The 14153-nt window shown below is 47.9% G+C and overlaps 1 protein-coding gene across 1 annotated transcript in view; it reads left to right on the top strand.

Annotated features, from left to right (window-relative positions):
• The first annotated feature begins 5514 nt into the window (after positions 1–5514).
• The window catches only part of CCNI (cyclin I), a 69800-nt gene continuing 61161 nt past the window's right edge, over positions 5515–14153 (top strand). The window contains exon 1 of the mRNA XM_063135293.1: positions 5515–6139. The gene's annotated coding sequence lies outside the window, so the exon portion shown is untranslated. The remainder of the gene's footprint in view (positions 6140–14153) is intronic.

Here is a 14153-nt window from a genome sequence, read left to right as displayed (position 1 = left end):
ACATTTCAATACCCCCCTCCCCAAACATCTCATATGACAATATCCAATGAATTCAGCATTGTGCCACATGAGACATCATTTTGACAGCTTTGCGCCTCTGTCGTTTTCTTGCTCCTTGCTCCCTCCTTCTCATCCCTGCCTCTTCGGTCAGCATCAGCTGCCTCACTGGAGCGCATGCGCACACAGCTCTCAGTTGAACTGGGAGGAGGAAAGGGAGACATCGCAGCTCACAGCTGCCGGCTACCTACGTCTGATCCTTCCGCTTGGGATGAACAAAAGAAGTCCCTTCTCAGCAGCGCACACAATAGGATTCTGGTGGGACAGTAGAAAAAGCAGGACTCTCATAATTTGAAACTGCTTTCATCGATCAAATGGATACAGCTCATGCAAGCAGCAAATCAGGCAATGTTGATCTATTTAGTAGAGGGGCCGTAGCTCAGTGGAAAAAGACATGCTTTACATGCAGAAAGTCCCAGGTTTGCTGTCCAGCCACTCAAAGTAGGGCTAGGAAAGAATCCTGTCTGAAACCCTGGAGAGCTGCTGCCAGTCAGTGTCGACAATACTGGGTTTCAGGGACCAACTAAAACGCAGTTTCCTATGCTCCTAATAGATCAAGATTACTTGATTTGCTGCTTACATGAGTTGTTATTATATGTAACATGTCAACATCAGCACTGCAAAATTCTTCACCTCCATCCACCCGTGCCAAGTAACACTTCTATTGATTCATCAATGAATGTTCAAAAACCACAGGGCAGGCAATTAGGACTAATGAGCATCTCACAAAATAGTGAGCAAGCTTTATAGTTCAATGAATATAGAGCTGGAAGAATGAAAAATCATATGATGGTCATTTTCATATCTGGTTTGGAATGTCTATTATGAAATAATAATCATCATTTCTGTAGCATTGAGCAATGTATAGATGGGAGCCAGTGTGGTGTAGTGGCTAGAGTGTTGGACTGGGAGTTAGGAGATCCGGGTTCTAGTCCCCACTTGGTCATGGAAGCCCACTGGGTGACTTTGGCCAGTCACAGATTCTCAGCCCAACCTACCTCACAGGATTATGTACGCTGCCTTATGTTCCTTAAGGAGGAAAATAGGGAGGATATAAATGTAGTAATAAAGAAATAAAATTATCTTATTTCCCCTTATCTGGTTAGCCCATGAATTAAAATATATATGCCTCTGCTAATCGGTTCTATAAAGCATGCAATCCCTTTATAGATGTGTATTATTTCCTATTGTGTCAGGGATAAGTGTATCTATTGCTCAGCAATACAGGATCATTACGTACGCTGCATACAACTGTTCTCTCAGATGTCTGACATTGCCCTTTGAAATCATTATATTTTATTTATAGCCACAGAGCTGGTGTAGCGGAGCACCTGGGAAGTCCTGCCTTAAATCTCACCCCTCCCAGCCCCTATCTCCCAGCTTTTGCTCCCCACCTGCAATGTGAAGACGGATGATACCAATCGACCTTACAGGGTTGTTGTAGAGATTACTTAGATCACGTATGCAAAGTGATTTGAATAACCCACTCTGGTGGAATGGAAGGGCCAAGGAGGGCCTCTTTAGGCATGGCCACAAAAAAAGGCCTTCTCTCTTGTCTCAATCAAGCGTAAATTTAGGACACACAAGATCCTAAGATTATCTTGAGACGCTCTACACCAGGTGCTCCCCACAACTGAAGTAAGAGAGGACCTTTTCAGCGGCTGTAACTTTTCAGTGGTGGTACCCAGCTGTGAAATGCCCTCCCCAGAGGCTTGCCAGGCACCTACATCATGGTCTTTACAGTGCCTGGAGAAGATCTATATATTCTCCCAGGCATTACAGTCCTTTGGTTTTTATTGTCTTTAAAATGTGCCATTATATTTTTAGATCTTTACACTGCAAATCGGATGTCTAGTCTCTGCAAGGGGGACCCCCACAGATGCGAATACTGCAGCTAAACTGCATCTGCGTTCCTCTGGGTTTTCCCAGTCCATGATCCTCATTATACTCTGAGGTCCCAGGGACAAGTCTAGAACCTCCTTATCAGGAGTCTTTGTCTCGGGTGTTAGATTGAGAAGTTCCTCAGAGTTGATGGGAAAAAAGTTAGTGATTTTTAATTGTTTTTGGGCCTTGGTATAGGAGATCACATCTTTAGTGACTGGAACCAGACCTAGTTGTTTATATCCGCCCCTGGTGAGGACCATTGTGCTCTTTATGATGTTACACACTATTAACCAGGAAGCAGGAATAAGCCCAGCAAGACACAGGAAGTGGTATCCAATAATCAATGGCCAATGTCTTTCTGGTAATTCCTTTTGCTGTTACATCTGAATGGCCGTAGTTCTTTTGATTCCTGGTTCCCTTAGTTCTTGTTTGGTTCTTCCCCCTCCTCTGCACACCCTGAGAGGTTTGGTATGTGGGGGAGCTTCAGTAGCAACATCCAAAGATCACTGAATCTCCAGGTTGAGTATTGTGGATTGTTACTTCAACTGTCCGTAGACCTCTAGGTAGCGGCTTCTCGCCCTTCGGCTCGGACGTTGAAGGCTTTAGTACCTGGGGAAAGAGCACAGGTTGCTTGCAGCTGCTGGGGAGGGAGGGCAACAGCAAACACTCACAGGACTCCTCCACTGCAAACCCAACCCTCTCCTCTCTTTACACTGCTGTTGGCTTTTATTTTGGTTTTATAATGAAGATTTAAACTTTTAAGAATTTTATATTATGTTTTACATGTTGTTGCAGTTTATAGTTTTAACTTTTGTGATCCATCCAGAGAGCTTTGGCTACTGGGTGGTAGAGAAATCAATTATGTGCCTTCTATTTATAATCTTAATATAGTCATTATTTATCAAGACTTTGTGGCAATATATATCTCCACAGATATACTGCCATCGATCCATAAGAAGAAATACTACAGCCTCTATCCTCAAACCTCTGTCTACACCAGCCATTTATCCTGGGATTGTCCCAGGATCATCCCTGTGCATCCAAATGCCACACAGGGGATCCCGGTAGGAGGCAGGGACGATCCCTCCATTTTACTGGGATAATCCTTAGATGTAGAAAGGGCCTTGGGGCCTTGCTAGACCTACCTGAGAATTTGGGCGTGTGGAGGGGCCAGCCCGCACTAGAAGTAGCGCGGGCTGTCGCTCCTTTCCACACGTCAGATGCGACGGGCTGCATGAAAGCCACATTGCGTCCACCATTTTTTTTTACTTAAAGGGGACGATGCGCACGAACGCTCATGTGCTGAGGTGAGTCTTTTTTTAAAAAATTGTGCTCCCCGCTCCCCCCAGCTCTGATCCCCCCCAGCTCTGCTCTTCCCGCCCCTGGCTCCGCTCTTCCCCCTCTGCCCCCGGCTCCGCTCTCCCCCCCCCGCCCTGCCCCCAGCTCCACTCTTCCACCCGTGCTCCAATCTCCACCCCCCAGCTCTGATGCCCCCCCCCGCCCCTGGCTCCGATCTCCACCCCCCCCGGCTCCGATGCGCGGCTTCTCCCAGCTACTTGCGAGTAAGCCGTGTAGCCGGGAAAAGCCACAGAACGGGCTAGACTTTCTGTGGTCCCGGGCTCAGCCCGGGACTGCGGAAATACCAGGCCCAAAGTGGTGCCCGTTACCCCGGGGCCAGGCAGGGTTGACCTCTGCCTGACCCCGGGAGCCCCTGTGCATCATCTGGACACACAGAGGTGAGCCCGGGCCTCGCACCGGGCTAACCCCTGGTCTAGCAACGGCCTTGGTCTCTTTACAATACAGCATCCTCTAAACTGTCATGCTGATTTCAAAGCAAAACATGCACAATTCTCTAGGCAGGCTGGAAGCCCTTCTATGTGATGCATAAATGTATCCTTGCACATTTCATACACCCATACCCAATATTACAGACACTAAGACATGCAATGACGTACTTAATGGTATGCTTATTTCAAACCAACTGCGCCTTTAACAGTGACACAGCACAGAAATTAAGTGGATGAAGTTTAGCCTATCGCATATTACTATGCCAGGAAAGGCCTCACATGCTAACAGTGGGCCTGTTCAGACAACACGCTAAGCTATAGTTAGGCCGCTAACCCTTTTGCAGCAAATGGTTAGTGAGCGTGTTTAAACCATGGTTATGTAGCCATCACGGTTAGGAATGGTTCACACAACACACTCAGCTATAATGTTTAGCTCACAATGGTTAGCCACCATGGCTTCGTGTGTCCTCTGAACAGGGGTACTTTGTGATTTAAACTGCAGTTAAAAGCATAGATAAAGGACAAGTTAAAATATGAAATTCTAGAAGCAGGTGCACTGGATACATTAGCATACACAAGACAAGAGAGTATAAAGGTCCATGGATTTCCAGTTTTGAAAAGCCTGCTATATTCTCTCTTACCCACATCTCATTATTGCACCAATCCAATGCTTTTTCACATGGTCTGCTACGTAACCAGGACAAAAGACCAGAATCAAAGTATTCCCAAGTATGAGTCTTTGAATCAGTTCTTATCTGTTAAGTGCCCAACAGAGTTAGGCAGAATGGTTTAGAGCTACAAGTACAAATTCTGCAATCTTATGAACTCTTGCTTGGAGCTAGGACCAATTCAACAAAGTGGGACTCAGAAGTAAGTGGGACTTACTTCTGAGTAAAGTTGCAAAGGACCCCAGCTCTGAAGCTGCAGTTTTGTAAACCCAATGACTTAATTCCAAGTAAACATGACTAGGATTGCAGTAGTGCAAGCTTGCACATTTATTTACTCAGAATCAAATCCCACACTGTACAATGGGGCAATCAAAACACGTGGAAACATAAGATAACATCTAAACCATTAAGGACACAATCCTATACACGTTTAGACAGAAAAAAGTCCTACAACTCCCAGCATCCCTCAGCATAGGATCGTGCCTATAATTAATTAGGTTCACACCACACCTTTCCCCAAGCCGGCACCATCCAGATGTGTCTGATTACAACTCCCATCATCCCCGTTATCCTTGCCCCATCGCACATTTCATCCTCACAACAACCCTGCGAGGTAGGTGAGGCTGAGAGACGGCATTCAAACCACCAGAGGCGCGATCCGATGCATGTGTTTACACGGGGGTGGGTGGGGAACCCTACCACTCCCAGCGTTCCCTAGCTGGGGAATATTGAGAATTGTACTCCCCTCTCCCTGTCCAAACATGCGTCGGATTGCGCCCTAAAAGCCACTGAAAGGGCCCGATCTCTTCCTCTTCTTCTGCATCTACCATATCCTTTCCACGACGGGGAGCCCAGAAGGGCTGATACAGCACTCCAAATCCAATCCCCCCCCCCGGCTCTTGGCTGCCTGGGGTGCAGGGCAAAGCGGGTACCAACAGCGGCTGCTCCGTCGTCTCCTCCCTCCCCGGGGTGTCCGCGAGTGCCCCAGCGGGCGGGCCGGCGGGTGAGCATCGCTGAACGAAGAGCCCTCTTCCTCCTCCTCCTCTTCTTCCTCCTCTCAGCCCCGGCACGGTCTGCTTTGCGCGCAGGCGGAGAGGAGGAGGAGGAGCGGCAGCAGCAGCGGCAGCAGCGCCAAGCCGGAGGAAGAGGCTGAGCCGCCCGCTGCCGGCGCTTCTTTCCTTCTCCTGCTCCCCCCGGGAAGCGGTTCGCTCTCTGCCGCACTCGCTGTGTCTTGTTTTTGTTTTTTCGCCCCCCCTTTCCCTTCCCTCCCCTCCTTTTTTTTTCTTCCTCTCCTTTTTTGTGGGGGCGCTTCTGCTTTGCATTTCCCCTTCTGCCTCCTTCTCCCCTTCCCTAAGCTTGCAAGGCGCTTTTCTCTGCCCTGGGGGGAGCAGCAGCGGCAGCAGCAGGAACCACAACAATAGGGCCAGGTCCTCCCCCTTAACTCTCTCCTTGAACAGAGGGACGGATCCCCCCCTCCGCCCCCCGGTTCCTTTCTTCCCTCCTCGCGCAACACACGACCAAGAGCTCTCCAAACCTCCCACCATGGAGACATGAACGATTCTGCTGGCGGCAGCAGCAGCAATCGCGGTCGCCGCTTCTTCCCGGCCTAACATGGAACAAGCAGGAAACTAAACAAAGAACCACCAAGCAAGCATCTTTCCCGGTCGGAGCCACAATCATGGTGTTTTAATGGCCCGAATGCTGGCCAATTGCAGCGGTGATTTCTACAGCTTTGAAGGGGAGGTGAGCAGATACATCAACAAACCAAAATTTTTTAAAAAGTGTGTGTCTTTGTGTAGGCTTCGCCGTGTTTCTCCAGTGGGACTCTTTTGCAATAGATGGGTGTGCTACGATCCGCGTAACGGCATCATTTTGCTTTTATTTTTATTACGCGAACTTTTCGCAGATCCTCGGGGCTGCACGCCGATCTGGCATCAAACGATGTTCCGTATGGGGAAATCGAACCCAAGCGAGATTCCTTTGTAAACAAAGAGTTAATCCTGGCATTCTTAACGGCGTGCATATGTAGGCATTCTTGTCCGGGCTTGTATTTGCACCCTTGACCCGCGCGCAGAAACGTGCAGTTCGCAAAACCTTTTGCCTGGCGTAGGCCCCCGCCGGACTAAGCAAGTTCAAGTATGAATCGTCTGGTTAAATGGTTTTCGGGGTTATGGGTATCCGAATAATGAAATGCCCCCTGTGATTTCTATTTATTTATTTATTTATTTATTTTGCAAAGGCCTTCCCGCAAATATAAGTTCATGCTGCATTGTGAAATCAATTGTGTGGCGTGCACTTTAAGACAGAGGTGGTGCTAAACGATCGCCCGTGTTGTTGTTTACATAATGCATGCGGGGACCCTTCGCAGTCGCGCTACGGTGCATGAGCGCGCGCGCGCTTTTATGGTGCTGCAATATGATTGTTTCCCCCCCATAGAAACGATGCACGCGGTGCGTTTGCAATAATGCTGCAGAAAAACGTTCCTTTGCACCGCGCGTTCAGGTTTTTTCTTTTTTTCTTTTGGCTTGCTAAAAGAAAACAGGGCCATAGCTAGATCTAAGGTTTATCCCTGGATCGTCCAGGGGTCAAACCTGTTCATCTAGGTGACACACAGGGGATCCAGTGCTCAGGCAGGGGCGAACCCTGGATGATCCCAGGATAAACCTTAGGTCTAGCTGTGGCCCGGGACAGCACTCGCTTTGCTTCAGACTCTGAAGGTGAATAGGATCTGGCTGGCTGCACACACTTTGCATTTCAACCGAGTTCAGTGGTGCATGCACAGTGTAGGCCTCTGGGGACCGAAAACAGTTGCGGCGACAGCAGTGTCGCTTCTGCAGAGAGCGCTTTGTGCAAGGCCTGTTCCTATATGCCTCTTGAAACGCTGCACATTTCGCCATGATGAAGAGGCAGCCCGTGCGTTTATTCCAACTACCCGATCCCCAGTCGAGTGCCCGTTTTGGAGAAGGCTTTTTATATCGGCCGAATCCTGGTGCTGACGCTGTGTGTCTAGTTTCTGTTTTAGATGGGCGCTTGTTTACGTCCAGCAGTCCACCGGCGCTTCTCTCTGCCGGTTACGTCATGGTGGCTGACAGAAGCGTTGCAAAATAGCGGAGCTGCGTTTCAAATGTTATCGGGGGCCTCCCTAACTCCGTTGCAGCAACTGCCCAGCAAACAGCGGGCGACAGCTACAGTGACTATTCTCCCACCCCGATCCCATCGGATTCCTTTTGCATGTTTAGATTGTCATAATGTAAGAAGAGCCCTGCTGGATCAGACCAAGGGTCCATCTAGTCCAGCACTCTGTTCACACAGGGGCCAACCAGCTGTCGATCAGGAATCCACAAGCAGGTCATGGGTGCAACAGCACCCTCCCACCCATGTTCCCCAGCAACTGGTGTATATAGGCTTACTGCTTCTGATACTGGAGAATCTGGGAGGGAGAAAATAGCATCCTTCCAAGGCTTACTGCCTCGGTCTGCTGCCTGTGTAAAGCACAGGGGGGCTTTGCATTGCAGTAAAATATCCAGGACCGTGTCCTGGTGCAGCAGCTTGGGTCAGTGCAGCTACGTAAGGCTTTGCATCAGTCAGATGTGGGCAGAGAGGGGCGTGGCAAGGGCTGGCTGGGGGTGTGGCCTCTTTGCAGAGTCCTAGCCCTGCGAATAGCGGGCTAGGGATCCCCTTTCACCCGTATCTGTTGCAACCACATAGCAAGCAAATATTAACTAAAAAAAGAAAGCCTGAGTGTCCAGAGACCTGTATCCCAAACTGATTGCTGGATAGCAAAGGCTGATTTATTATAGCTTCTTCGTGACTTGCATGACACTTACCAGAGTGAAAAGCAAAGGGATCTCTGCCCCTGAGGAGCTTACAGTTTTAAACAGAGGTGACCAGTGCAAACTTGTGTGATGTGCTACCGCAGAGCCCATAGGCTCAGGCTGACAAGTTAAATGAAGCCAGAACAGATAGTCCAAACGTATACGATTGTCTTGGGCAGGGCGGTGTGAATGTTATAGATCAGTGGTTCCCAAACTTTTTCAGGTAACCGCCCCCTTGGTTCCACAAACTCATGCCCAGTGCCCCCTACCCTACACTATAAAAATCATTATTCAGAATAGTGGTTTTCAACGACCCACTAAGGAAGATAATAACAATAAAATTCAAAACAGTAACAATTGAATATTTACGCAAAATCCAATTACTTTTTTTTAGTTTATTCAATTAAACATAATTGATGAACTTGATCCAGTGATATCATCTTTTCAAAGTCTGAAAGTCATTTAGAAGGAATATTAGATATCACATTTAGTAATATCTAAAATGTGATTTAGATATCACATTTTAGATATCTAGACACGCTGGCTGCAAACAGAGGCGTTCGCAAGACTGGGGTGGGTGCTTCCTATTTAAAGCGGCCGCGCTCCTTTGGATCCTGCTGGTCTGGGCATCCGGGCTGAGCAGCGGTGGTGGCCGGGCAGAGGAGCTGATCTGAGGAGCTGAAAATAAAAAAGGGAAGCATCCGCCCTAGGCCTGCCGAGAGAAGGAGGGAAAAGAGAGCGAATGCCTCTGTTTTGCAGCCGGCGTGGCGGGGCACACCAAGCAGGGTATGTCTCTCCATTAGCGTTTTGGTGCTTTTAAAACATTTCAATTCATTGTTAAAAGGTATTAATACATGTGTGGATTCTTCACCTATATGGCTTGGGACCAAACTACCTTCTCCCATAAAAATGTCCGTGGGTTTTAAGACCTTCTGGAGAGGCGCTTCTCAGAAAAGACCACCTCAAGCACCCCCCTGCCACCCCTTTTGCCTCTTAGCGCCCACCTATGCAATTCCACTGTCCCTAAGGGGGCGGTACCGCCCACTTTGGGAATCACTGTTATAGATCCACAGAAGCACAAAGGAAACCAGAATGTGACACTGCTCATAGATAGAATTCAACTTTCTGTGAATCTCAACTTTCACCTTTTTTAAAAAAATAAAAAAGCAAGTTTGTAGCCCATATGCAGAAGACATGCTTGAAAGTGTATGTCCAACACCGGCTGAAATCTCAGATGCCTGACAGGGGTGGGGAGACTGAATAATCTAGCAGTTTGAGCTGGGCTCAATCTAGGTGAGCTTCAGTGCCCAGCAAAATGTCCTGCTCCTCCCTGTGATTGACAAAACCGGAATAAATTTTACAAACCACTAAAAGTTTGCAGAACAAATCATGCGAAGAAGCAAGAGACGGAGAAAGGTTTTGCACAGAGAAAGTCCCACGTTCTTTCACGTGTGTAATTCAGCTGGGCTCAAAGGATTCCATTTTCTTTTGCGGAGGATTTTAAACTTAACGGCATTGGGTCATTTTTCATAAGTGACACATGGAAACGTTTTAATGGAAACCCTCCTCGACTGGAAAATGGCTTTTTTTTTCAAAACAAAACTAAAAAGCATGACTTGCTAGACTGCAAAGCTCCTTCTGAGGTTGCTTTTAAGAATACTTAGTGGTGTGTGGGTGTTCAAAGTGTTTCCCGTTCATTAGCTTACTACCATCATTCAGCCAATCCTATAAGACAGGTCAGTATGATTATCCCCCTATTGCAAATGGGGTAGGGCTGAGGCTGAGAAATTATTCTTAACAAGTAAGTCCCATTGAGTTCAATTTGATTTACTCACAGGTAACTATGTATAGGATTGCAGCCATGATTGCAGTTTGAGGCTGCAATCCTATACATACCTGCCTGCCTGGGAGTCAGTCCTATTGAACTCAATGGGTCTTACTTCTGAGGACTCACTTCTGCATTGTGTGGCCGTAGCTAGACCTAAGGTTTATCCCAGGATCATCCCGGGTTTGTCCCTGCCTGAGCGCTGGATGCCCTGTGTGGCACTTAGATGAACAGGTTTGACACCAGGACAATCCTGGGATAACCCTTAGGTCTAGCTACGGCCTGTGTCTCTTATACAGACTACACCAGGGATGGGAAATGTGTGGTGTTTCCGCTCCCATCTATCTGTAGCTATGCTGGCTACAGGGATGGCCGTAACTCAATGGTAGAGCACAGATTTTGTATACAGAAGGTCCCAAGTTCAATCCCTGGCATTTCTGGATAGAGCTAAGAAAGAACCCTGCCTGAAGCGCTGGAGAGCCATTGCTGCCAGTCAGTGTTGGCAATACTGGGCTAGACTGAGCAATGATCAAATTCCATGAAAGGCACCTTCTATGTTCCTAGGGATGATGGGAGTTACAGTCCAATGAAATTTGGAGGGGGCCACACATTCGACACCATTGCCTTATGTCATGCCAACTCTTAATATCAATTAGAAGGGACATCTGGCCATGCAAAACCCGTTGGAAGGAGTGTGTTTGCTGTTCTCTTGCTGCATAACCCGAAATGTCTTTTCCTGCAGTTCAGAAGACAGCCTGCAGTCCATGGAGGGTGGGCAACGTGTGGCCCTCCAGATGTTTCAGCCTACAATGTCCATGAGCCTTAACCAGCAGAACCAATAGTGAGGGATCATGTGAGGATCAGGCCTGTTTTCCCTAGTGTAGGAGACAAACTTTTGGAGCCTCAATCGGATTTGGACAGTGAAGAAGAAGGAGACATACACCAGCAAAGACAGGAAGTGGGGGAAGAAATTCTCCAAATCTCTCTAGGAGTCAAGGAGGAATCTTTCTAGGAGTTTATCGAACAGGAGGCCCAGGCTCAGAGATCACCCTTCCCACCCCCTAGGAACTCAGTCTTTGTCAGAGGGGGAGGAAACATTGGAGTTGATAGACCTCAGTAGACTCAAGTGGGCAGAGTTGAGAGGAGGTGGGAGGTGGTCCATTAGGGTAACTACTCGGTAGAGGCTTCACCTTGAAGACCCTCCCTGAAGTAAAAGCCTGTCAGGCAATGTGGGAAACTGTTGATTTAGTTGATAGGCAACTGCCTCGCTTTGTTAGGCTAATTAAGCTTAGAGGATAGTTCCTAGCAGGACGGCTTGGAATCATGACAGATCATGGGAGTTGTAGGACAAAACATCTGGAGGGCCACAAGTTGTCAACCACTGGGTTAGGCACTAGGGCTCTGTTTTCCCTTTATTTATTTATTTAGAATATTTATATACCGCTCCCCATTGAAAAATTTCGGAGCGGTGTACAAGATAAAATGAAAATAAAAACAGAAAACAGTTGAAACAAAATTTAAAATAATTTAAATTTGTGTGTGTGTATCTTTAGGCAACCTATTCAGAGGTTGATATTGTACAAGGCCTTCTTTGAAGTTCTCTTTCCCTTGGTTTCTTTCATGTTTTCAGCTGTTGTAGCGATGACTTGGTTGTTGGCATATGCAGTCTTTAGGTTGGATATCGCTATTTACAGTGCTTATGTTTTCAATCTTCTTGGAGGGGGGAACTGTCCCTGTGGGCTGTAAGTTTTTGTGTGTGCATGTTTTTGTAGTGTGCGCCTGGACTGAAACAGAATTCGCAAAGCAACTGTGGAGAATTCCTTGCCATCTTGAGGGATTTCCTTGTAGATCTCTGTGATGACATTTTCTTCTGTAAAATATTTTGTGAAGATAAAATGACATCCCTTTAACTTCCCATTATCTGAGCCCCACCGTCAGGTAGGAGGTTTGTCCTGAAAGACACTCTGGCTGCGTTTGGACAACACAGTAGTCAGTGTTGGGTTAACAATCAATTCCATGGTTGATTATTGAGGGGTTAATCAATAATCCCCACATGACATGATTATAATCAACTGTGGTGTGGATTAAGGCCAGTGTCAAGTTGACTATTAGTCAGTGGTGTTTTTGATTGACATATCCCCTGCTGTCACTCCCTCCCAGTCCTCCCGCTGGTATCCCATCAGCCATTGTGAGTTCTGCTGGCTGGACTAGAGCAGCAGCCACTCCTTTGGTCGCTCTTGCCAGGGAACTCTGTAGTCGCCGAAAATAACCAACTGTGTGCCACGAAATTTTTATTTATTTATTTATTTATTTATTACATTTTTATACCGCCCAATAGCCGAAGCTCTCTGGGCGGTTCACAAAAATTAAAACCACAGTAAAACACCCAACAGTTTAAAACACAATTACGAAATACAGTATAAAAAGCGCAACCAGGATAAAACCATACAGCAAAGTTGATATAGGATTAAAATACAGAGTTAAAACAGTAAAATTTAAATTTAAGTTAAAATTAAGTGTTAAAATACTGAGTGAATAAAAAGGTCTTCAGCTGGCGACGAAAGCAGTACAGTGTAGGCGCCAAGCGGACCTCTCTGGGGAGCTCGTTCCACAACCGGGGTGCCACAGCGGAGAAAGCCCTCCTCCTAGTAGCCACCTGCCTCACTTCCTTTGGCAGGGGCTCATGGAGAAGGCCCCCTGTAGATGATCTTAAGGTCCGGGTAGGTACATATGGGAGGAGGCGTTCCTTCAGATAACCTGGCCCCAAACCGTTTAGGGCTTTAAATGTTAATACCAGCACTTTGAATTGGGCCCGGACCTGGACTGGCAGCCAGTGAAGTTGTAAAAGGACTGGCGTAATGTGATCTCGCCGGCCAGTCCCTGTTAATAACCTTGCTGCCCTGTTTTGCACCAGTTGAAGTTTCCGGACCGTTTTCAAAGGCAGCCCCACGTATAACGCATTGCAGTAATCCAAACGAGAGGTTATCAGAGCATGGATAACTGTAGCTAGGCTATCTCTGTCCAGATAAGGGCGCAGCTGGTATATCAGCCTGAGCTGATAAAAGGTGCTCTTTGCCACTGAGTTCACCTGTGCCTCAAGTGACAGTTCTGGATCCAAGAGCACCCCCAAACTACGGACCCGATCCTTTAGGGGGAGTGCAACCCCGTCCAGGACAGGGCAAACATCACCTCGCCGGACAGAAGAACCACCCGCTAACAGTACCTCCGTCTTGTCTGGATTGAGTCTCAGTTTATTAGCCCTCATCCAGTCCATTACCGTGCCCAGACACTGGTTCAGAACAGCCACTGCCTCACCTGGGTTTGATGAAAAGGAAAGGTAGAGCTGGGTATCATCCGCATATTGATGACACCTCAGTCCACATCTCCGGATAACCTCCCCCAGCGGCTTCATGTATATGTTAAACAGCATAGGGGATAAGATAGAGCCCTGTGGAACCCCATGGCTTAGGTGCCACGGCACAGAGCAATAATCCCCCAGCACCACCTTCTGGAATCGGCCATCCAAGTAGGAGCGGAACCACTGCAACGCAGTACCTCCAACTCCCAGCTCAGACAACCTATCCAGAAGGATACCATGGTCGATGGTATCGAAGGCCGCTGAGAGGTCCAGGAGAACCAACAGGGTCGCACTCCCCCTGTCTCTCTCCCGACAGAGGTCATCCCACAGGGCGACCAAGGCAGTTTCCGTTCCAAAACCAGGCCTGAAGCCCGATTGAAATGGATCTAGATAATCCGTTTCATTCAAGAGTGCCTGGAGTTGTCCTGCAACCACCCGCTCAAGCACCTTGCCCAGGAAAGGGATATTAGCCACCGGCCTATAGTTGTTAACATCCTCCGGGTCCAGATTAGGCTTCTTCAGGAGTGGTCTAATTACCGCCTCTTTTAAAGAGGCCGGCACCACTCCCTCTCTCAAGGAGGCATTTACAACCTCCTGGACCCAGCCGGCGATCCCCTCCTTATTTGATGTAATGAGCCATGAGGGGCAAGGGTCAAGCACACAGGTGGTCGACCGGACTTGGCCAAGCACCTTGTCCACATCCTCGGGCCTCACTAACTGAAACTCATCCAATAAAACTGAACCGGACGGCGCTCTGAA

The sequence above is a fragment of the Elgaria multicarinata genome, chromosome 10 (genome assembly GCF_023053635.1).
Source record: "Elgaria multicarinata webbii isolate HBS135686 ecotype San Diego chromosome 10, rElgMul1.1.pri, whole genome shotgun sequence".
NCBI classification, from domain to species: Eukaryota; Metazoa; Chordata; class Lepidosauria; order Squamata; family Anguidae; genus Elgaria; species Elgaria multicarinata.
The sequence above is the reverse complement of the archived record's forward strand: the minus strand, read 5'-3'. Positions and strand labels throughout refer to the sequence as shown.